This window comes from Scyliorhinus canicula, chromosome 1 (assembly GCF_902713615.1).
Source record: "Scyliorhinus canicula chromosome 1, sScyCan1.1, whole genome shotgun sequence".
NCBI classification, from domain to species: domain Eukaryota; kingdom Metazoa; phylum Chordata; class Chondrichthyes; order Carcharhiniformes; family Scyliorhinidae; genus Scyliorhinus; species Scyliorhinus canicula.
In genome coordinates, this window is record NC_052146.1 from 122,324,535 (window position 1) to 122,349,871 (window position 25,337).

Consider the following 25,337-nt stretch of genomic DNA (forward strand, 5'->3'; position numbering starts at 1 on the left):
ATCTTCAATACTCAAGGGAATACAAACTTAATCTACATCCCCTGCTTTGTCACTGTGGTATCTCTGTCCTCCCCACCCTCTGCCCTCAGACAACCTTTCTACACTGAAGTTGCATCACAGAAAATAGGAAACCCTGAGCTATTAACAAAGTCAACAGTGCAGTGAGAATCTGTTGCAATCTTTGAAAGGAAGGCTGCAAGGCTAAATGGGGCTGAAAAATGAAGTGCAAACTTTTCAACATGTGCCATCTTTAAAGAAAATGTCACGGCGGAAATGAAGAACCCTCCTGATTGCTGCTGTTACTAAATCTGCCGCTTGCAGGAGCTCAGACTTGTCACTGTCTCATCTCAAGCTCAAGTCTCATTTTTTTGAGCTGAATTGAGGCCTTGGGGCAATTCGTTCTTTTCATGGTGAGGTCATCTGGGGGGTGGGGTGAGAGAACTGGCTCTGGAGGAATTCCTCAGCGCATTGCACAAGTAAGTGGGCTTTCTGCCAGAATGACCAGGGAGCAGTTATTGATGTAATCCACGGAGATTCCACAGACAGGAACATCCCACTAGCTCACTCGGAAAGAAAACAGAGGCACTGAGAAAGCAAGGGGTGGAAGAGAGTGCAATTCAGACATGCATTGGCAAAAAAAACTGTGGTTTCACAACTCGATATCGGGCAACACCCTGTTATTATAGCCAAGGCAAGATACAACATTACAGTTGCTTTAAAAAAAGGATTTTGACAGGAACCTTTCGTAATCCTGCCGCTTTCCTAGAAGGCGGCAGGAAGCTTGTATTGTTGCTGTAACAAGGAGTTACAAACAGTGTTCCAGTGCTAATCATGTCTCTTCATGCATCGAAAATTTACTGACTATAGCGAACTCTACTGAACTATTGACCCACACTCATAAAAATATGTTAGAATGGCGCAAACCAAAAGCTGAGACTATAGACAATCTTGTACACTCAACCCTGTACCATTCCTACCATTGAATATGCCAATGGCTCACTCCATACACCATCCGAAGAATGCATTCCATTCTAATCTTTTCTTGGCAATATCCATCATTCAAACGTTTGATGACAAGGCCTTTTTCTTAATGGCCCATTTTTAATTGGTCGCTCCATCATTCCCTGCCCTCCATTGCGGGTGACTACTAGATTTCCTACAAGGAATTTTGCCAGATGATCTGTTGCTGCCCAAAGTCAGGATTTTCCCTTTGAACCAGCAATGTTTTACCCAAGCAGTCAAGAGTTCACATCATGACCTTCATGTGAGGTTATGGTCAATGCTTGTTCTGAGGGATGTACTTCTGAGGCTTTATAAAGCACTAGTTAGGCCCCATTTAGAATACTGTGAGCAATTTTGGGCCCCATACCTCAGGAAGGACATACTGGCACTGGAGCGGGTCCAGCGGAGATTCACACGGATGATCCCAGGAATGGTAGGCCTAACATACGATGAACGTCTGAGGATCGTGGGATTATATTCATTGGAGTTTAGGAGGTTGAGGGGAGATCTAATAGAAATGTACAAGATAATGAATGGCTTGGATAGGATGGACGTAGGGAAGTTGTTTCCATTAGCAGGGGAGACTAGGACGCGGGGGCACAGCCTTAGAATAAAAGGGAGTCACTTTAGAACAGAGATGAGGAGAAATTTCTTCAGCCAGAGAGTGGTAGGTCTGTGGAATTCATTGCCACAGAGGGCGGTGGAGGCCGGGACATTGAGTGTCTTTAAGACAGAAATTGATAAATTCTTGATTTCTCGAGGAATTAAGGGCTATGGGGAGAGAGGGGGTAAATGGAGTTGAAATCAACCATGATTGAATGGTGGAGTGGACTCGATGGGCCGAATGGCCTTACTTCCACTCCTATGTCTTATGGTCTTATGGTCTTATGATTCTACCTGGCTGTGTGTTGCCTATTTATTTCGCTGCACAGTCCCTTTACGACTGTCGCATGTTTATGTATCTTCAAGGGACCGCTGCTGTGCACAACCAGCTTTTGCCCGAGCTGCATCACCTTCTGGGTCGCTGCATGGCTGCACACCCATGTAACTCACACACAAATAGGCTCAAAAACAGCTTCTTCCCCGCTGTTACCAGACTCCTAAATGATCCTCTTATGGACTGACCTCATTAACACTACACCCTGTATGCTTCATCCGATGCCGGTGCTTATGTAGTTACATTGTATACCTTGTGTTGCCCTATTATGTATTTTCTTTTATTCCCTTCCCATGTACTTAATGGAATGTTGAGCTGCTCGCAGAAAAATACTTTTCACTGTACCATGGTACACGTGACAATAAACAAATCCAATCTAATCCAATTTAGAGCATACATTTGTTGGGGTCAGCTGACCCAGAGCAGAGCCTTACTGGAAATATCTTTCTGCATGTGTGGGCAGAGACTGTAATAATCACCAGCACGTCAACCCTCCCCAAAACCCTCTTGTTTCCCCTTCCTTAAACATCAAACCTTTCTCAACTGCCCTGCAGTTGGTATTCATCTTTTAGCTGCTTAGGCTCCCATTCTGGAATTCCCTCCCAAGACTCTTCACTTCTAATAACTCCTTCTTTGGCTAGTTGTCAAGTTGCATCACTATGAAGAAATTTGGGGCTTTCTTTGATCTTGAAAAATTTAAAAGAAATGCTTCAGCTTCAGGCATGAATCATGCCTGCAAATCAGTAAGTTGAGGTGGGGGAGGCACCTCCATCTTAAACATTGTATGGGAAATAGAGCACATGGGTAGGGTTGCCAAACCTCCAGGGTTGTCCAGGAGTCTGCAGGAATTAATAATTAATCTCCAGGACACTGCAGTGAGCAACACCCAGAGAGAAAAAGTCACAAGGGAATTATAAAATCTGTTGATATTTTTAAAAATGTTCTTTGAATGTTTTTCATTGATTAGATGTAAACATTTGGAGACTTGTTAAAAGGTTGGTAAGACTGACAGTCCAACATTAGTCATTCGGGCAATTAAGAGACTGATCATCTTCCAATTAGCAATTCAATTGGCGGAGCTTTTTGAAGATGGACATACTGGGGAACCAATGGCAGGTGTTCCAATAATTGGAACTAGGAGGTCATGTGAGGAAACATCCAAGAGTATGTACAGTCACAGTTGGCAAACTACATCTGGACTGGGGGGTGGGGTTGGGTAGGTGGGAGGAGTAGCAATGAACTTTGCATATGTTTTTCTTGCCGATTTTCTCCTCTTACCTCCGTCTTCTGAAAGGGATGACTCTTTATTGGGTCACTGCTCTACAAGTACAAGGCACCACCCTGTATCTCGCCCAAATGCACATTACTCACACACTGAAAGTTCTGACAGCATTGGCCAGGTATTTAACCTGAGTGAGCCCAGTCCTGTTCTCATTCAACCTCCATGGGTGGAACTCCAGAGTAGAGGATTGATAGGGGTGGAAGCCTAGAACTTGGAATTACTTCTGCTTAGAGACAGATGGAGGAGAGGTGCGGGGAACTGGGTTGGAGGGAGTGGAGGACACACTCAGACCAAGTGGGTCAATCCCCGACCCAGCTGAGAGCAGCTAACTCAAGGCAGATCCAGGAATCAACCTTCAGACCCTCCAGTCTCTATGGGCTCGTTGTATAAGCTTGCTCAGCTGATGAGAAGACCCCTTGTGCAATTTTAGGAAACACAAGCTCATGCGTAAACGTACGTATGGGTACGTACTGATTGCACTGTAGAAAGGGAAAATGCTGGAAAATCTCAGCAAGTCTGGCAGCATCTGTAGGGAGAGAAAAGAGCTAACGTTTCGAGTGCGATGACTCTTTGTCAAAGCTAACAGACAGAGAAAGCGGGAAATATTTATACTGTGGAGTGAGAATGAAAGATGAGTCATAGCCACAGAAACCCAGGGAAACCAGGTGCTAATGGCCACAGATACCAAGGGGAAAGAGTGCTAATGGCAGTCCCCAGAGAGGACAAAAGATGTGAAAGGTCAAACAGCAGGGAAACTAACATCAGAGTATGAACTGTAGGTGTGGGGGAGGGGAAGGGGGAAGCAAAGAGGAGAAAGGTGCAGGAAAGGTGGATAAGATTGGGGGGGGGAATTAAATGTATATTAAGAAATAAAGAAATGGTAAAAGACAGTGAAAATGAAATGAAAACAAATGGGTCGAGGTGAGGCTGATCATCTGAAGTTGTTGAATTCGATGTTCAGGCCGGAAGGCTGTAGCGTGCCTAACCGAAAGATGAGATGTTGTTCCTCCAGTTTGTGTTGCGCTTCACTGGAACATTGCAGCAGGCCAATAACAGACATGTGGGCATGGGAGCAGGGTCTTTTGTTAAAATGGCAAGCAACAGGAAGGTCAGGGTCCTGAATGCGCACAGACCGAAGATGCTCAGCAAAGCGATCATCCCAATCTGCGTTTGGTCTCTCCGATACAGAGGAGACCACATTGGGAGCAGTGAATGCAGTAGACCAAATTGGAAGAGATGCAAGTGAAACGCTGCTTAACCTGGAATGAGTGTTTTGGGCCTGGGATGTTAAGCATGGAAGAGGTAATGGGGCAGGTGTTACACCATCTGCAATTGCATGGGAAGGTGCCATGGGTGATGGGAGAGAACATAAGAACTAGGAGCAGGAGTAGGCCATCTGGCCCCTCAAGCCTGCTCCGCCATTCAATCAGGTCATGGCTGATCTTTTGTGGACTCAGCTCCACTTTCCGGCCCGAACACCATAACCCTTAATCCCTTTATTCTTCAAAAAACTATCTATCTTTACCTTAAAAACATATAATGAAGGAGCCTCAACTGCTTCACTGGGCAAGGAATTACATAGATTCACAGCCCTTTGGGTGAAGAAGTTCCTCCTAAACTCAGTCCTAAATCTACTTCCCCTTATTTTGAGGCTATGTCCCCTAGTTCTGCTGTCACCCGCCAGTGGAAACAACCTGCCCGCATCTATCCTATCTATTCCCTTCATAATTTTAAATGTTTCTATAAGATCCCCCCTCATCCTTCTAAATTCCAACGAGTACAGTCCCAGTCTACTCAACCTCTCCTCATAATCCAACCCCTTCAGCTCTGGGATTAACCTAGTGAATCTCCTCTGCACACCCTCCAGCGCCAGTACGTCCTTTCTCAAGTAAGGAGACCAAAACTGAACACAATACTCCAGGTGTGGCCGCACTAACACCTTATACAATTGCAACATAACCTCCCTAGTCTTAAACTCCATCCCTCTAGCAAGGAAGGACAAAATTCCATTTGCCTTCTTAATCACCTGTTGCACTTGTAAACCAACTTTCTGTGACTCATGCACTAGCACACCCAGGTCTCTCTGAACAGCGGCATGCTTTAATATTTTATCGTTTAAATAATAATCCCGTTTGCTGTTATTCCTACCAAAATGGATAACCTCACATTTGTCAACATTGTATTCCATCTGCCAGACCCTAGCCCATTCACTTAACCTATCCAAATCCCTCTGCAGACTTCCAGTATCCTCTGCACTTTTCGCTTTATCACTCATCTTAGTGTCATCTGCAAACTTGGACACATTGCCCTTGGTCCCCAACTCCAAATCATCTATGTAAATTGTGAACAATTGTGGGCCCAACACGGATCCCTGAGGGACACCACTAGCTACTGATTGCCAACCAGAGAAACACCCATTTATCCCAACTCTTTGCTTTCTATTAATTAACCAATCCTCTATCCATGCTACTACTTTACCCTTAATGCCATGCATCTTTATCTTATGCAGCAACCTTTTGTGTGGCACCTTGTCAAAGGCTTTCTGGAAATCCAGATATACCACATCCATCGGCTCCCCGTTATCTACTGCACTGGTAATGTCCTCAAAAAATTCCACTAAATTAGTTAGGCATGACCTGCCCTTTACGAACCCATGCTGCGTCTGCCCAATGGGACAATTTCTATCCAGATACCTCGCAATTTCTTCCTTGATGATAGATTCCAGCATCTTCCCTACTACCGAAGTTAAGCTCACTGGCCTATAATTTCCTGCTTTCTGCCTACCTCCTTTTTTAAACAGTGGCGTCACGTTTGCTCATTTCCAATTTGCAGTACAGAGAGGTACTGGGTATGGTGGATGAGTGGACTAGATTGTCTCGGAGGGAACGGTCTCTGCGGAATGCTGACAGAGGGAGTGAAGGGAAGATGTGTTTGGTGGTGGCATCACGCTGGAGTTGGCGAAAATGGTGGAGGATTATGCTTTGCATATGGAGGCTGGTGGGATGAAATGTGAGAACGAAGGGGACTCTCCTTGTTCTGGGAGGGAGTGGAGGGGGCGAGGGTAGTGGTGCGGGAGAGGGACCGCCCACTGTTGAGGGCCCTGTCCCCAACAGTAGGTGGGAAATCACGGTCGAGGAAGAAGGAATACATTTTCGAAGCACCATTTTGGAAAGTGGCATCGTCGGAACAAATGTGCCGGAGGCGAAGGAGTTGAGAGAAAGGGATGGAGTCCTTACAGGCTGTAGGCACTGTAGAGTTTACTTGGACAAGAGTCGGTATTGGATGAAGGCAGGCTCTTACAGTTGAAAGCCCTGCTAAGACTCAGTCCCAAAGCTCACCAATTAAGATTGGATATGCAGCTCAGATAAGGGCAAGGTGCTGTCTCCTTGTGACACCCAGGACACCCCGGTCCCAAGAATGGCTGTTATTTAAAAAACAAGGGGCGGGATTCTCCATCCTGCCGCTCCCATTTTCTGGTGTGGCACGCATCCACCAGTAGCGGGATTCTCCGTCACGGCAGCCAGCCAATGGGGTTTCCCATTGTGCGCACCGTTTGCTGTCGGAAAATCCGTGAGTGCACTGGTGGCAAAATAGAGGATCCTGCCGATGGAGAATCCAACCCAAGGTGTTCCTGTATTTACTGATTCACAGGAGAAGTATAGAATGTTCTTTTTTATTAGGGTCTCTTCTTGTTTGCCCTTTGATATGGAAAAAGATAGCTGGAATATTAATACTTTTTTTCCAATAAGTTCTCTGGTGACTGAGGAAGTCTATCTTTGCTCGGAATATGTAACTGCAGATGGAACTGTGGGAGCCTAATGTGCTGGGTTTGTGGATCTTGATTCTTTCAGCGAGACTTCCTCAGTTGAAGATTGTATTCAGCATCTGCGATGTGACAGGAGCCTCAAAGTAGGAGGTGTCTCAGTGGATGGCTTCTCACCCTGAGCAAGTTGTCCCCTCCTACTGGCAAGCTCCGAGGTCGGGTAAGCAACAGCATCAGAAAGAGGCTGAACGAACGAGACCTTCTGACATTGCTAGATTGACAACAGTGAGCAGCCCTACATGTGACATCATCAGCATTCGCAACAGGGAACGCCATCTCTTACTTGTCTCTTTCTTCAAACTGCAATTTTTGTCCTTAAAATGTGACAATTTTTCCTTTCTCGACAAGTTCTTTTCTATTTTTGCAACTTCTGCCAATCCTTCTCCCTTGGCTCTCCTGGAACTTGCTCACGGCTACCTCAGACAATAGGAAACTGAAAGCCCTCAGCTGTGCCAGACCAGCACTGCTTGGGATACAATTTCCTAATTATTGAATTGAATCCTCTTGTGGTGTTTTGGTTGGCTGGCCAAAATAAAGATCCCCATAAAACATTCCTGGCGGTTAAAATTCACCCCACAGAACCAACACTGTACTGCCCAGCTCAATATAATTCCACAGGGAAGCTTACAGTATGGCTCCTGAATGAACTGCAAGAGTTACAGCTCCCGCAGAGAACAGATGTTATTTGCCGTCAGGAGTAACAGTGAGTGGAAAACATTGCCCTTCCACCCATTTCATAAATGCAGACACTGGCTTGCATTCTCCCATCTGGGATTAAGTCCCATGGTGGGGGCGAGAACGTGCAGTGTTTCCCGCTGTGGAGGCCAGCAGGAAAACATGGCAAATCTTCCTGCTCGGACCTCGTCATTGGTGCAACCGGGTGTTTTCCACTGTATCCCATGGGGGGGGGGGGGGGGGGTTTTGGTGCAGTGTGCAGGCTTGATGGCGCCTAGTCCGCCACCTTATCCGAGTGCCATATTGAAAAGGCACCTGACATCACTGACCGACGAGTGAAGAAAGAAGGTGGACCATCTGAAAATGAAGATGAACCTGCGGAGAAAGCAGGTTGGTTTCCAGGAGCATTCTGAGTCTGGAAGATGAATTCCCACGAGGAGACCAAGTCTGGAAGCTCCACCTGTGGATGCACCCTCGCCCCCATAACCACCCACCCACTGCTGTGGTGTTCGGGGGCCCAGGGTTTGGCGGCCTTCAACCTGAACACTGGAGGCAGCCCCCAGCATTGTTCAGGTGAATCCTGACATCTGAACGCTAGGCTGTTCCAAACATTTTTGCGCTGCGCCACGGAGAATAGGGTTTGAGTGCTCAGGCCTAGCGGGATGCGGGTTCATGCCTACCCCCCCAGCGGATTTCCTGGTTCACTATTGGGAGCAGCAAGGGAAGGTCCTGTGGGAAAGTCACACTGGCATAAAACCGATTTTTGGGCCTCCTGCCGAATTCTCCACCTTGTCCACAATTGAACCCACCAACGGGGGCATGGGAGGATTCCACCTATGAAGATCTATGCACACAAGTAAACATGTACATACACAAATACATGCACATACAGAGACATTGGAAAAGGGGCAAAAAATATTTACAAGGATGAGGCCAGACTAAAGAAGTTATCAGGATCACAAAAGATTAAACAAGCTTGGGGCATTTTTCTCTGGAAAAGGTAAGGCAAACTGGAAAACTGATGGAGGTCTTTGAGACCATGAAAGGGTCTGGTAGGTTAGAATTGGAGAAAGTAGGGCAGCACGGTGGCCTAGTGGTTAGCACAGCTGCCTCACGGCGCTGAGGTCCCAGGTTCGATCCCGACTCTGGGTCACTGTCCGTGTAGAGTTTGCACATTCTCCCCGTGTCTGTGTGGGTTTCGCCCCCACAACCCAAAAATGTGCAGAGTAGGTGGATTGGCCACACTAAATTGCCCCTTAATTGGAAAAAATAATTGGGTAATCTAAATTTTTAAAAAAAGAATTGGAGAGTGTTTCTTTTTGGGGGGGGGGGGGGGAGAGAGAGAGAGAGAGAGAGAGAGAGAGCAGAATAAGGGAGCATTAATACAAGATTGTCATTGATAAATCCAGTCAGGAATTCAGGGGAAGCGTCTTTACCCAGAAAGTGGCTGCAAGAAATTTGCTACCTGAGGTTGAGGTGACTAGATGTATTTAAGGGGAAGTTAAATAAACACATGAGCGAGGCATAGAAGGTTATGCTGATAAGGTTAAAGAAAGAAAGGTGGGAGGAAATTCATGTGGAGCATAAATGGTAGCTTAGATCAGTTCGTTGAAAGGCTTACTTCTGTGTTGTAGACTTAATGCAACATATATATGTCCGTAAGTACATTATATTCTATACACACACACATTCAAATAACGCTACCACTAACTGATTTTCACACACAGAAAACCCGTCCAGACTCTGCACAACTCTATGCAAATATGCATTTGCATTTCATGAACCGGAACACACAGATGTGAAGAATTGAAAAAAAGGAAATGTTAATTTACCAAGCCTTTTTATTCTTGCTCCCTAAAATTTCCTGTTCCACACCCTAATCCAGAGCAACCCCCTTCCACCCACAGCAGCAACATCCCACCCTCAAACATTCCTGGAAAGACTCACTATATTAAATCTTGTTTGTATAATTGGGGCATTGTAGATTTGCCCAGGGAATCAGACACAAGGGTTTTGTGAACTTAACGTGAAATAAAACAGCTGGTGGGAAAACACCCAAGGCACTTTGAAAAATTAGTGCCGGAAACCCAGAACTTTCGCTTAAAAGCATATGCTGACTTGGGGGGGGGGGGTTAATTTTTTAAAAATTACATTGAAAGCAACAAAATTCCGTCAAAAAATAGAACCAAATGAAGCACGTAGGCCAAAATAACTGAAGCACAATCAAACTCAGAAATTCCAAAATATAATGAGATAGTTACAGAATCAGACAGTATGCCAGCCTATTGTAAATCAGCAATAATGGTTAATATTCCACAACCTTCACAGTATGAAGTATAGAAAGAAATAGAATAGGGCTGAACTGTAAACAAGTTGACACAAGTGATAAAAAACCATTGTTCTTTTATAACCCCATATTTGCCCTCCATTGATGATTTAAAAAGTCATGCTCTTTATTCAAAGACATTGTGGCTTTAAAACGTGGAACCACCGACACACTCATGGTACAGAGTACCCATTCTGCTCTGACATTTGTCATGTTCAAAGCTTCTCACAGCTTTAACGGGAAGAAATTTCAGCCCAGGAAGAAAAGTCTTCCAGCTCCTAAGCAACGAATGTTAAGGAAACACTCGGAAGTTTATTCAGCTGGGAGGCAGCTTTGCCTGCAAATCAAATGAGAAAATTGCACATTAACTACCAGTTTTACTACTTACAGGAACAGGCTGAAATAGAGATCTGTTCTCAATGCGGAAACAGTTGTGTTAATGTTTACACACCGTCACGCTTCTACAGTACTTTAGAGCTGATTTCAATGCATTAATCTCGGGTCTAACTGACTGTCACGGTGCATTCACAGCATGACATTTACCCATGAGGGAGGGAGAAAGAGAGAGAGAGAAAGAAATAGAACATATAAAACTGCTTTGCAGTCTGACCCACCCACTGGTCACTGAAGTGAAGTAATTCAACGGCGAAAAAAAAGACAAGTTGTTGTACCTGTGTGTGTGCGGTGTGGCTGTCCTCTGGGAGGAATCATCCTGAATCCCCCCCTACTCTGCTATCTCGATTCAGTCTTTGCAGCTCTGCACGGTGCAGCAGCCCATGAGGTAGAAACATGACAACAAGATACTGACACGGTTTGATAGTAAAGTTACTTCACTGAACCTTATTTGGTCTGTGATGTAAGAGGAAGCTCTGCAGCCAGTGCTGCCTACTTTTTCCATTCACTACAACATTTCCTGTTGTCATTATTCTCTTCACAGCAAACCAGTTATTACAGGGAGGGAATCCTTGTGCCCTTTGCCTTGTACTGATTTAAAGGCTGAACAACCATGGAATGTTTTTTTTAAAAATCTGCAGCTGGCGTAGAAAACTCAGCAAACTTCCTGCACTGAAGAAAAACTGACTAAATAAAGAAAATTCAGTTTTGGGGTGGGGCAAGATTAGTTGCTGTTCAACCGACTTAACTCCAGGGGTCCCAGTTCACAAGCAACAAATCAGTGCAAATACGGGTGTGATTCTCCAGCCTCGTTACGCTCTCACTCGAGCGAACGAGGCCGCTGAATAGCGGGAGAGGCCCAAAACAAGGACCGAGCCAGGCGCCAAACAGTTTGCGATGCAACCGCCCACTCCCGTAGGGGAAATCGGGACCTCACCGTAGTGTGGTGAGAAACCAATTATCAGCACTTCAGCCCTATGTTCATAAAATTAACGGGAGCCACTCCAGATCCAACGGCCTCCCGTGATTCATTGGTCTCCCCAACAAGTGTTCACGTGTTGGCGCTGATTAGTACTCCTTTTTAAAAACGTGAACCTGTCAGAAGGGTTTCTGTGAGGAGTCGAGGAGGTGAGTAGCCATCTTAGCTCGCAGGCAAAGAGCCTGGGGATGCTGGGCTTGCCGGCCCAGTGCTCAGCGTAGTGGGGAAGCCTACGCAGGGGTGGGCCGCTATGGGAGGATGGGGGGAGGCGTGGGGGGTGCAACTTGGGGGGGCTACCGCGCAGGGCACAACCATGACAACTCCTGGATCGTGTGTACCCATTACGGGGCGACCCTTGTCCCTGCCGGTCTGCCCCACTGACCACCCATAACCCCCACCGACTGCTGAGGCCTCTCGCCGTGCGGCTGAGGTTATTGTTAATAGGGAATTGGCAATCATAGAATTTACAATGTAGAAGGAGGCCATTCGTCCCATCGAGTCTGCACCAGCTCTTAGAAAGAGCACCTTACTTAAGCCCACGCCTCCACCTTATCCTGTAACCCAGTAACCCCATCTAACCTTTAAGACATTAAGGCACAATTTAGAATGGCCAATCCACCTAACCTGCACAACTTTGGACTGTAGGAGGAAGCCGGAGCACCCGGAGGAAACCCATGCAGACAAGGAAGAAAGTGCAAACTCCACACAGACAGTCACCTGAGGCTGGAATTGAACCCAGGTCCCTAGGGCTATGAGGCAGCAGTGCTAACCACTGGGCCAGTATGCCATCCAGTTGTGGTTAAGTGAACACTTCACACAAGCCAAGTGGATCCCCGTGGGTGGGCGGGCCATGTAGCATGTGGGAGTCATTGCCGAGCATCCCAATCAGACTGTGTTGCCTGGACACTGTGCATGAACACTGCGGGAGGTAACAACGCATGCAGCAGCATGGGGATGGGACACAACTTCTGGGATGTGTCCATGGCCGGAGAGTGGGTGAGTGCCATGGGGAGGGGCCCAGCGCCCAGTCAAGGTGATGTTATGAGCAGGTATCCGGGGTACAGGGTCTGGGGCCCAGTGAGGAGGAACCCTGCTGCCGAGTGTGCATGGGCAAGGTATTCCCGCTATGGGGGAGGGGGGGATCAATGGGGGAATGGAGGGTCTCAGGGTGGAACCCACTGTCTCTGTCAGTCTAATACCCTCTCTCAATGCCGCACAGATATTGAACGCCATGGCAATGATTTTGGACCCAGGACTTGCCATAGTGATGTTGGTGCTAGGTCAGGCAGCCAGATGACAGAGATGGCAGCAGCAGCGTCTGCAGATCGTCGTGACGGCGGCCCATGTGCTGGACTCCGGCCCACACCCTGAAGACCAGTCCGCTCACCAGGTCAGGGAGGGGACCAGAGGAGGAGACCCACGACGGCCCAGGGTGTACAGGCATCGCTGGTCATTCAGATGAAGGACAGCACAACTCTGCCTCAACAGGAGATGGTGCAGCATCTGTGCCATGTCCTCACAGGCTTGGTGCCACATGGAGGAGGGGGCACCCGCTCCCGGTGGCTGTCAAGGTCACTGCAGCTCTGAACTTTTACGCCTCAGGATCATTCCAGGGCTTGAGTGGGGACCTGTGTGGCATGCCACAGCCCACCGGTGTGGTCAGGCTTCTGGGAGCCTGTTTGCCTGGGTGGGAAACTACATCATCTTTGACATGAACCAAGCCCAGCAAGGTGCTTCTCCGTCACTGAGATGCCCCAGGTCCAGGAGGTAATAGATGGCTCGCAGGTTGCCCTGCGCTCACCGGGCCATCTGAGAGAGCCCTACATTAACGGAAAGGAGTTCCACTCCCTGAACATCTAACTTGTGTGCGGCCGCCAGATTAGAATCATGCAGGTGTGTGCAAGCTTCACGAGTGTGTGCACGGGGAGTGCTACGTCCTGGGGCAGTCGGGCATCCATGGCCTCTTCGAGGAGCACCTGAGGATGGGCGGCTGACTCCTGGGGTATAAGGTGTATCCGCTGAGGACCAAGCTAATAACGCCAGTATGGAGGATGGAGACCAAAGTGGAGACCTGCTGCAACGCCCGTGTGCCCACCCGGGCTGTCACTGAGCGGTGCTTCAGACTCCTCAAGTTGCGATTCCGACCGTTCCAGTGGTTGCATTCCAGTACACCGCCCGGAGGGTCGTCCTCTTTGTGGAGGTCTGCCGTGTGTGGTGAATGTGATTCGCACCGGATTATAATCTGTATATACGTGTCTATATTATAAGTGCAGTTGCACTACCTGACCGCCAGGGGGAGTAGCTCTGGGAATGCTCGAGAGTTGTACTGGGCTTCTCCCTTGGCTCCGCCCAGGACTCCTCCCCCGGGAGTTGCTGTATAAAGATCAGTGCCACAAGGTCAGCCGGCCAGTTCACCGAAAGTTCAACGGCTAACAGGCTGGCTCTGTTGTAAGTATATTAAAACCGCTATTTTAATCCTACAAGCACGTGTCCGTAGAATTGTTGGTTCCAACACGCCACAAACTTGCACAGCAGCAGGGCGACGGGCTGGAGGTTGTGACCACCTCCCAGGATGAGGATGAGGAGACAGCGCTGGACCAGTAGGGGCTGGAGGACTAAGCCCAGGGAGGAACCGCAGAACCAGCCGGAGGCTGCAGGACAGGTGGCAGCAGCGTGGGTCTGGCAAGCTCAAAGGGCCAGGGAGGTCCTCATGATTGCCTGATTAACTTAGGATGTGGTCCCCTCCCCCGTTGCCCTCAGTGATCCTCAATGTGCTTGGCCCTCCTAACTCTATCACTACGTCTAGGTGTGTCCCCAGGATGCATGTCAGAGGTGGAGGCAGCCAGCTGCTTCCCACAGCTTTCAATGCCTCTGGTGGGCATCTTCTGGGGGTTCTGGGGCAGAAGTGCCCTTTCTGAAGGGCTTCTGCGGGCAGCTGAGGAGGTGAGTAGCTGTCTTTGCTCACAGGCAAAGAGCCTGGCAGTGCTGGGATTGCTGTCCCTGTGCTCGATGGGGGTTGGTGGACCCTCGGCTGGGGTTGGGGGGACCCTCTTCAGGGTTGGGCCATGGGAAGGTGGGGAAGATGCTGTGGGGGCAACCGGGGGGCAACCGCTTGCTGTACCACCATGGCAACTCCTGGATCATGTGTACCCATTCCAGGGGCAGCCCTTGTCCCTGCCCGTCTGCTCCCGGACTACCCATAGCCCCCACCAACTGTTAAGGCCTCTGGCTGTGCAACTGAAGGCTATTGCTAATAGGCAATTGGCAATCATGGTTAAGTGAGCACATCACACAACCCAAGTGGATCCCCGTGGGTGGGCGGGCCATGTAGAATGTTGAAGTCATTGCGTGACATCCCAACCAGACCGTGATGCCTGGACAGTATATCTGAACACTGTGGGAGGCAACACCACACACGCAGCAGCCAACATCCAAACTCCCAGAAAATGGGACACAGCTTCAGGGGACATGTTCACGGCTGGAGGGTAGTTGAGTGCCATGGGGAGGGGTACTGCACCCGGTCCGGTTGATGTTGTGAGCTGGTGACTGGGGTACAGTGTCTGGTGCAGCTGCTTGGAGTGTGAGGAGGGCATTCCTGGTAGGGTGGTGGTGGTGGTGGGGGGGGGGAATCAATGGGGGAATGGAGAGTCCCGGGGTGGGTGCCACCGCTCTTTGTCACCCTCTCCCAATATACAGATATTGAACACTATGGTATGGAAGTTGGACTCAAAAGTTGCCCTAGTGTTGCTGGTGCTACGCGATGCGGCCAGATGCCGGAGAAGGTGGCAGCAGCAGCGTCTGCAGATGCTCGAGGCAGTGGCCCATGTGCAGGACCCCGCTCCAGACCCTGAGGACCCAACCTCCCATCAGGCTAGGGAGGGACCCAGAGGGGGAGTCCCCCGACGGCCCAGGGTCTATAGGCGCCACTGGTCATTCGAACAAATGACCGTCAGCCCGTGCTGCAGGAGACTCCGCCTCAACAAGGAGACGGTGCAACACCTGCGCCATATCCTCATGGACGTGGCATCATATGGAGGAGGAGGTGACCATCAAGGTCAATGCAGCCCTGAACATTTATACCACGGGATCTTTCGAAGTTTTGAGTGGGGACCTGCGTGATGTCTCACAGGCCACAGCCCACAGGTGCATCCAGCTGGTCACGAGTGCCCTGTACGTCCTGGCTGAAGACTACATCGTTTATGACATGGATCAGGCTCAGCAAGATGCCTGGGCAGCAGGTTTTTCTGCCATCACCGGGGTGCCCTTGGTCCAGGGGGTGACATATGTTAACCGAAAGGGGTTCCACTCGCTCAACATACAGCTTGTGTGCGACTACCACATGGAGATCATGCAGATGTGTGCCCGCTTCCCAGGGAGTGTGCACGACAGCTACATCCTGGGGCAGTCGGTCATCCCTGCCCTCTTCGAGGAGCACTCCAGGATGGGCGTGTTGGCTCTTGGGGGATAAGGGATATCCGCTGAGGACCTGGCTGATGAAGCCAATACGGAGGCCGGAGAACGAAATGGAGACCCAGTCCATCGAGGCCCATGCAGTCACCCGGGCTGTCATTAAGCAGTGCATCCGACTCCTCAAGATGCCGTCCAATGCCTCGACCACTCCAGTGGTGCGCTCCAGTACACCGCCCAGAGGGCCGCCCGCTTCCTTGTGGTCTGCTGTGTCCTCCATAACTCGCACAGCAGTGGGGCGACAAGCTTGGTGACATGGAATATGTTGCCAGCTCAGAGGAGGGGGAGGGTGTACGGGGACGAGGATGACGAGGAGGCTTCGGACCAGCATGGGCTGGAAGATGAGGCCGGGGAGGTATCTGAGGCCAAGCCTGAGGCTGCAGGACAGGCAGCAGCGGTGAGGGTCTGGCAAGCCCGGAGGTCCTGGCAGGCCTCAGCCTTGCCAAATTCACTTAGCACATGGTCTGGTCCATCGTCACATCCTTACCTACCCACCACCCCCATTTCCCACCCTCCCAGGGTATGTGTCACATCGCTCCAAGGTGCTGGGACTATGTTGGCACCGTCAGCGGGTCACTGTGGAGGGCAGGGGGGTGATGATAACCCGCTGAGAGATGAAAGCTGGTGTTCCTCAATCTGTGCCGAAGTCTGACCCCTGCCTGTCTGCTGAGTGCTCGCTCACACCCATCACCTGCACACGGTGATGCATTGTGGAAGAAAATGACAGAAGCTTCCCACAGGGTGTATACTGTTCAGTATATGTTCCCACCCTCTCAATAGTGCACCCTCATCCCACCCCACACCCTCACCACCCACCCCTCATTCCCTACCTACTACGTCCCCCCTCCCCCGGAGCCCTCAGTGATGCTCGATTGGATTTGCCCTCCTAGCTCTACCACCACGTCTAAGTGTCTCCCCAGGATGTGCATCTGAGGTGGAGGCAGCCAGCTGCTGACCTCGTCCCATGGCCATCGATGCCGGGGCGGGCGTCCTCTGGGAGCTCTGGGGATTGAAGGGGGAGAGGGGTGGAGATAGGGTTGGGATGGGGGGAGAGTTTGGGGTCGCCTGGAGGTACAACCTTGGGAGGTGGGGGTTTGGGGGAGTGGGACGTTGGTGTCTACTCACTCGTGCAGCCCGATGTAGGTCGTTGACCTTTTTCCGACACTAGGGGTCAGTCCTCCTGGTCACACTGCCCGAGCTGACTGCTGTCGCCACCTCGTCCCAGGCAGCACTGGCTGCCCTGTGGCTCACCCTCCAGGACCCTCAGGGGAACAGGACATCCCTCCTGGCCTCCACCGCATCTCGGAGTCTCCCCATGTCAGCATCCCTGAATCTTGGGGCCGGTCTCCAGGCGCCATTGTTGCCAGCTGGCTGGGGTTGGCTGAGCAAGTGCTGCTCAACCTTATTAGCGGGGGACTGGCGAGTACGGTCCCAGCGAATCAGCTGGCGAGCCGGCACTCGGGCTGGGAAGCCTGTGAGGCCTCGTTAAGTGGACCAATTAACATTGAATAGCGCTGCTGGCCTCGCTGTGCGGAGCGCCGGAAAACTCGCGGCAATTCCCGCTCACTTAGCACACTTAGAAATTTTGCTGGAGAATCGTGCCCCTAGAGTCAACTGTTCCAATATTCTTCCTAACGTCCCCCATCTGTTTACGCTTATCCAACACTGTGCTGCCCACAATCTAAATCGCACCAAGTCCCATCATTCTCCGAGCCCGCTGATTTGCATTGGTTTCAAGTCCACCACTGTCTCCATTTTAAAGGTCGCTTTGTTGTTTTCAACCCTCCACCCCCCCCCTCCCACATACACATGGCCTCACCCGCTCCCAATCTCTGCAACCTCCTCCAGTCCCACAACCTTCCGAGTTATCTATGCTCTTCAAATTCTACCCTCTTAAGCATTTCTGATTTTAATTGCTCCACCATTGGCACCATGTTTTCAGCTGCCTCGGCCCTCGGTTGCTAGCTTCTCAAACCCAGTCTGCTTTGCTTTCCTCCTTTAAGAAACTCCTGAAAAAGGATTTCTTGGTCACCTGCCCTCTCTCTTTGCCTCTGTGCCAAATTCGGTTTGATAATACTCCTGTGAGACATCTTGGCATATTTTAGAGGTACTATATAAGATATGTTAAAGGTGCTATATAAATGCAGGTTATTGCTATTGAAATGTCAGATGAAAGCAAACAAACGCTAAGCAGAGGTGAGAGATGAGACGGGGGCAGTGACTGAAATTGTAACCATGAATGTGCAGGACTTTGTGGAATCTGTTACACGGGAGGGTCAAAGATGGGGGAAGGGGTTGGAGTGAAGCTGCTTAAGGAGACACAATTACAGACATGTTAGCAAATGGGGAATGTTTCTGGTTTAGCACTGGGCTAAAAAGCTGGCTTTTAAGCAGACCAAGGCAGGCCAGCAGCACGGTTCAATTCCTGTACCAGCCTCCCCGAACAGGCGCTGGACTGTGGCGACTAGGGGCTTTTCATAGTAACTTCATTTGAAGCCTACTTGTGACAATAAGCGATTTTCATTTCATTTCATTTCATTTTCATTTCATCTGTGAACTACTGTGTGGGACATTGAGTTTGGATTATTATTTGTGTGGGCGGAACTTTGGAGGATGGTTAAGAGAGTGATAGTAGATAAAACTGCAGCTGACCAAGTTGCAGACTCAATGTCCACCACCCAACTCACAGCCCTGATGTGTTTTTCCGTTGAGTTCTTTGATTGTTACGGAAACCTGTTTTTGCTCAGAATGAGCAACCACACATTGAACCCGGATCCCAAAAGGAATTGGGGAAGCAATTGCTATGAAGAAACAGGACATTACCTAGTGTACAATTACTAGGCATCATCTCCAAACAAGTCATTCTGTGTGCTCTTTGTGTTCTCAAAGTCAAATAAATGGCAAAGTGAATGGTGGCGTCATAAGAATTGGATACTGGATACATCAGGCTGAGATCTCCCACAGTCAGCACCTACACTGTACATGAGTGGTACAATGTGTCTCAAAGCAGGCAATGGGTCAATGGGCGCTTTCGTGTCACTCTCTTAGCTTGAGCAAGTTGCTACCACTTGTGGATGCCGGGAATGCACTTTGATTCAGAAGTACTGTTAAATGGTCTTTCCATCTCCTCTGTCAATTCCGCACCACAGATCTCCTTTGAGATTTGCTTTTGACACGCACCCCATGGCCTGACCATCATAACCATGCTTTTCTATACCATTTTATGGATTACACTGTAGAAACTCACCAAAGCTTACATTGACAACATTAGCAGTTACTCTCATGAAGAAAGTCAAGAGCAGCAGCCTCATTGGAATTCAATGGGAGGAAATTGCATTATATTGGCTTGCGTATTACAACCACCCCGCACCCCCCACCCCGCTGCCCCCTAATCCGAATCTCCTTCCCATTCAAGTAAAAGTCCCTCAAATGCCCTACTTGAAACATCCTCAGAAGAGCCACAGCAAAGCAATGGATTAGGTGCAATGCCATCTCAAGCTCGAGGGGGGAAGAGTAAGAATACACTTCCCAGTGAGTCAATTTGTAAAGAATTGGGGCTCTCGGAACCTCAGGTGAGACAGGAATGGAGGTGAGAAATGCTGCAGAGGTACGGGTAAGTGTTTAAAGAGGATTGTAAATCTGAAACGCAGCTTAGAATCACAGTGCACAATATACAGCTCGTTCTAAACAAGATTATGGAGCTGGATCGGAGTGGAAGGACGGGAGATGTTCTGGTGAAGAGAAAAACAGGTTGGCTATTTGCAGCAACAATCTTGAGTTTAGCAAAGCGTGTCACATGAAAAATCTCACATTGGAAATATTTCATGAAAACATATTGTGTTGATCAGTTCCGACTGATAAGTACCTAAAAAATATTCATTGCTGCAGACTAATATGTTTATAAGATGCAAGGTCTTGAGAAGTGTTTAGCCAATCCTTTTCCATTCAATTGCTGAGCACTTACACCGAATCATGTCAAAAATGACTCATTAACATCACAACAAAGATGTAAAAGGAGACAGAGCTGTTTCCATCTCTTTTTTGCTCCCTGTCATGGAGTCAACCTCCACTTAAAGGGAGTAAACCTACTGACTAATGAAATCTCACCAAATGTGCTGCCTATTATCAATTTCCTTCAACCACTTCCGACACAGCAAAGCGGGAGAAAACATATGTCCAACCACTTGCCCTGGTTCCCTAGGGCTTAACCAACAATAAGCAAATTTAACTTTGGGAATAATGAACAAGTGTCTAAAATAAAGACCCATCCTTAAATATTGGTCAGCGAGAGGAGTGGTAGAGAGTCCAATACTTCCGGAGGGAAGTACGTGATCATTCTGTGCACATTTTAGGTGACACACTTTTCAGCTCTGACCGTTTGATTTCATGAAGGTGAACAGGGTAAAAGAAAAAAAGTGCAAGATTATGGTCTCTGTGTCAGAAGTTGAAGTCCAATTCAGAGATTTGTCTTGGCTGACATCCCGGTGCAGCATTGAGGATGGAACAATTTCAGACGAGAATTGAGGTCCCTCTGAGAAGAACATTAAATATCTTACAGCATTATCTAAGGCAGTGTTTTCCAAACCAGTGTTCAGCTTGAACCGGATGCTGCATTGGTTGACTTGTATAACAACGCGCCATTTGTCCGCAGAATCCACGTTGAGGATGGGTAGGCGTGTTGCTGAATTTGAGGAGGCCTTGTCATATGTGGTAATGATGCCCACACGATATGGGGACTCCAGGCAGTCGTCCTCTGGATCCGTGGTGTTACCAGTTTCCGAATCCAGCAGCCCTTGCTGCACACTTCGAATGCATTTGCGTTGGAACTGGGATCGCTGGACCACGATTGGAGGTGCAGACCTGCACAAGGCTGCATAATGGCCAGGCTTCCCACAACTTAAACATAGCCTGCCTCTTGCAGGGCATTGCTGCTTTAAGTGGGCGGTGCCGCAGTTCGGGCACGTCATGATGTTGACGTCGTAACGCTCTGTGCATCATCGCACATGCACAGTGCGGTCAGCCGCCGCTCGCACCTGCACAGTGTGGCCTTCGTTCTCCCGACTGTGGTGCGCACGTGTGGGACCCCGAAAAAAGCACGCAAAATGGTCGTCTTCATCGATGCTAAGGCGCCGCATTTGGGCGATGGCCTGTACACTCTCTGCCTCATGGGAGGCAAGTTGGTCCTGTTTGCCGATTTAAGGCGGGAGTACTGACTTTTTGCCTGGTTATGCACTTTACACGTCTCGATTGCGACTGGCAGGGTCATGTTTTTTATTTTTAGGAGCTGTTCCTGCAGTGCATTGGAGTGGACCCCAAACACAATCTGATCCCTGATGAGGAAATCAGCGGTGTCACCGTAGTTGCAGGATTGCGCTAATATGCGGAGATGAGCTAGAAAGGATTGGAAAGGCTCATCCTTACCCTGAAGGCGTTGCTGGAAGACATAGCGCTCAAAGTTCTCGTTCGTTCCGACTTCACAGTGACTGTCGAATTTGGCTGACACGGTCTGGAACTTGGTCTTGTTCTCGCCATCGGCAAAAGTGAGCGAATTGAAGATTTGGACAGCCTGGTCCCCCGCAGTTGATAGGAGCAGCGCGATTTTTCTGGCATTGGACGCATCCTCGAGGCCCGAGGCCTCAATGTATAGACTGAATTTCTGCTTGAGGACCCACCAGTTGGCACCGAGATTTCCGGAGATCCGGAGCTGTGGAGGGGGCTGGATCTTCTCCATGCCGCTGGAAGGCACTTGCTGGTTGTCACTGAATTATTCAAGGTACATTACTTCGATGAAGTAGACTCCTGGCATCATGTCGTGTTATTCACTGTAGGGTAACACGGACTGCAGATGAACTGCAAAGCATACACCAAACATAGGCGTTGATTCAATACGATTTATTGAACTTCTATAACAATGCACACAGCTGGCTGTGGGTTGACTCTCTACTACTCTAAGTATACTAACTCTAACTATCTAGACCAGGCTAGCTCTGATCCATGTGTAGAAGGTGCTGACTGATATATACACCCTGACTGTCACTACAGTTGTCACCAGTGGAAAGAGGCGGAGTGCTGATGCCTCGTGTGTTTTATAGTTGGAAGCCCCCGTCTGGTGTTCTGTCTGGTGATTGGTTGTGTTCTGTCCTGTATGTTGATTGGCTAACCTGGGTGTCTGTCACTGCCTGTTTTAACCTCATGATGTGCATGGGTGCATATTTTGACAATGCTGGCAGACCGTCACGACCCACGCCAGCCGACCTTCGTGACCCACAATTTTCGCTTACCTTTAATGTGACAGGTGACCCTGTCTGGTACTCACGATCTCACTTGCTTTGTATTTCAATGTTTAATTTCTGCACGGGTTGGTCATCAGAGGTCCTGGAGCTCACACCAGCACTGCTTTCTCCTGTTGTGGACTCTCCTGAACAGCTCACACCACCACTGCTTTGTCCTCCTGGGGATTCTCCTGAGCCCCTCTCTGCAGAAGGTTTAATTGTGAGATCCTGGCCTGTTTGTGCCTCTGGACCTCTCTTCCTCATTACAAAATGGTCCATTTTAAATTTTACAGTCCTGTTGCTTGTTTGCTGCTGACAAAATGGAGGAATTGCAATCGCACCCAGAGCTTGTGATGTCAGCATTCGGGGTGCGTCATCTATTCTCTGCCGTCGCTTCAGGCAGGAAAACTGCATTGAAATTTAAAAAATCTTCTGCTGAGTCAGCGCGCTGATGTCAGGAGGAGCCAGTGTTTCTCTCCGGGTTCCGGGCACATTTAAAAACTGGCTGCTGCGGCCATTGCACATTTATTCCCGTGATCGAGAACGCCACGATGGATGGTTCCACGAACCTCCCAACACCCGCCCGCGACCCACCTGTGGGTCGCAACCCCGACTTTGAAAATGACTGATCTAAGGTGACCAGGGGAGTTCTCAATATTTATTCCCCAAATAACATCAGATTCTCTGGTCAGCACTGGATTGAACTGTCCTGTATCTGACAGTGTAACACTGACTGCAATTCAAAAGTACATTGCTGGCTGTGAAGTGCTTGGGGACATCCCGAGGTGGTGGAAGGTGCTATAGAAACACAAGTCATTCTTTTATCTTTACAGCACTGGAGAACACTTCATCCAGTTAAGTATTTGGAGAGCTCAATTTCTAATCTGCCCTATAATCTCTATTCTTGTTCTGTGTCAGGTGTTTCTCTAGCTTTTGTTTTTTAAAAAAATGTTCTAGAATATCCAGGTAAGTGTTTAAAAAGTGTTAACAGATGGTCTGCTGGAAGATATTGAAGGAATTCAGCATTTAAGAGAGATGGAATTTATAGCAGGCACTCTTGTCTTCAATTGCTGTATTACCGTATAACAGTTGACATGCATGTCTTCGAATCAATGTAAAATATCGTGTGACAGGTAATCATTCACAGCAGTGGTAGCAATTGGTTAACTGATGAACCAGTTGATTTCTTCTGTGTCTTATATATCATGAGGGTAAGTGAATATTACAGAATTAATGAGTCATCATAGGAGCCTCTGGTACACTGTCTACCGTACATGAAGCATAGAACATACAGTATAATCAATCACTTAGCAAGAGGCTACCCTACTTCCAGGAAGCTATTACGAGCTCTGCACTAAAGTGTAAAGGAATTCCACAAGGCATCATTCATTGCCTCAGTAATAACCTCAAAACAGCCTGAGCATGAAATTTACCTTCCTTAATCATACAGAAGATGGTACATAGCCTTGAGAACCCTTCTCTACCTCCGTGGCTAGCCAAGATACAAGATGAAGAATGTGGAATGTTGACCTCCAACCCATCTCTATTTTAATTACACAATTTTAGTCAATGCTCCTCTCCAATTCCTGTCTATACGATACAGTCTTACACATGTCCGTTCCTTTTTACACATTCATTGCACTGTGTTCTATTCTTTCATCTTTCTAGTGAGGCTTTAAACTGAGGCCTTGTCTGCTCTCTGAAGTGGATGTAACAGATGCCATGTCGCTATTTTAAGGAGGAGCAAGGGAGCTCACCCCATTGCTCGGGCAATATTTCTTGCACACCAACATCACTAAACAGATTACCTGGTAATGATGCATTGATCTTTGTGGGAATCTGCTGACTGCAAATTTGCTGCCATGTTTCCTATTGCAACAGCGACTACACTTTAAAGAGTACTTCATTGGCTGTAAGATATTTTTTCATGTCATGAAAGATGCTACAGAAATGTAAGACGTATTTTTTTGCTCACCCCTCCTCTTCTGAAGGAACTGGCTCTCACTTAGTTTCTCCCTCACTGAGAACCCTCTGGTGCTTCAGTTGAGTGGCCATTCTCAGTGTTTGAAGGCTATTCACCTCTGAGGGCATCACATCTAAGTCCAACCCTGTCCTTTCTCTGCACCACATTCATCCATTGCCTATAGGAATTATTGGATAGCATTCAGGAGTAGGAACTCTATTCCCACCCTGCACCCCCTTGTAGTCCAGGGAATCCGATGCTACTTGTAGTGTTCAATAAATACCCTGCAGAAAATGCTTAACCAATAAGCAAACCAAGCTGGAATCTTGGTTTGTGTGGGGGTTGGATGCTGCAAACTTTCCTTCTAGGCCTTTGGAATAAAAATTGAGCACCCACATTCTAATCGAGACGATTAACACCTGTGAGAAAAAGGTACTGGCAGGGAGCCTTTGACTGAACTGTTTCACTGCAGGATCCAAACCCAAAATGTTAACCTTTTGCACACTCACCAATCCGTTACCACTGTGCCAGCATTAGTAGTTCTTCAATTCTAATGGAGATACTTCCAGGGAAATGGGTGGGTTGATGTGTGAATCAGAAAGAGTAGTGTCAGGATTGCACCTTCATTACACTTTGTATTGCAGAACCAAGACACTTTTTGATTCTGGTTATGTGGGATTTAAAAAATGGCTGCAGTTCAATCACTTGCCTGTTGTTCAACGGCTTGGTTTAAGTCTCACTTTGGATACTTCAGGACAATATCTCGGCTGACACACCAGTAAAGGATGTGAGGTACTGATGCCATCACGAACCTCAATCACGGGCAAGGCCCAACGGTGGCCAATTAAGTGCCTGAAGGCCTCCCCATGGAATTGAAGGGACCCACCCAATACTTAGGGGACTCCTCCCGCCGATGCTAGTATTTTACCAATGGTGGAGCTGTCCATGCCACGTGCCGAGGCCACATGGTAAACACTGACAACCTGGTTGAGGGTTTGTGGGGGACAGTTCCAATGGGGCTTCCATTGCTGATCCTTGTTGGGAACTGACTGCAGTACCAGTTGTGGCCACCGCCCTGAATGGTGCTATCAGGCCTCGAGAGCTGCTGGCCATCTGATTTAGCCATCAACACTTGAAGCAAGGACATCCTCCCACGTGGAGGTGAAGGCCATGACATCAGGCAGTTAACTGCCTGACGACTGTAAAATACGGCTATGG

At 48.6% G+C, this 25,337-nt stretch overlaps 1 protein-coding gene across 9 annotated transcripts in view; it reads right to left on the reverse strand.

Moving 5' to 3' along the window:
* Positions 1-25,337, reverse strand: part of LOC119967034 (transcription factor HIVEP3) — a 537,108-nt gene that overhangs the window by 129,238 nt on the left and 382,533 nt on the right. The gene's annotated exons all lie outside the window — the stretch shown is intronic.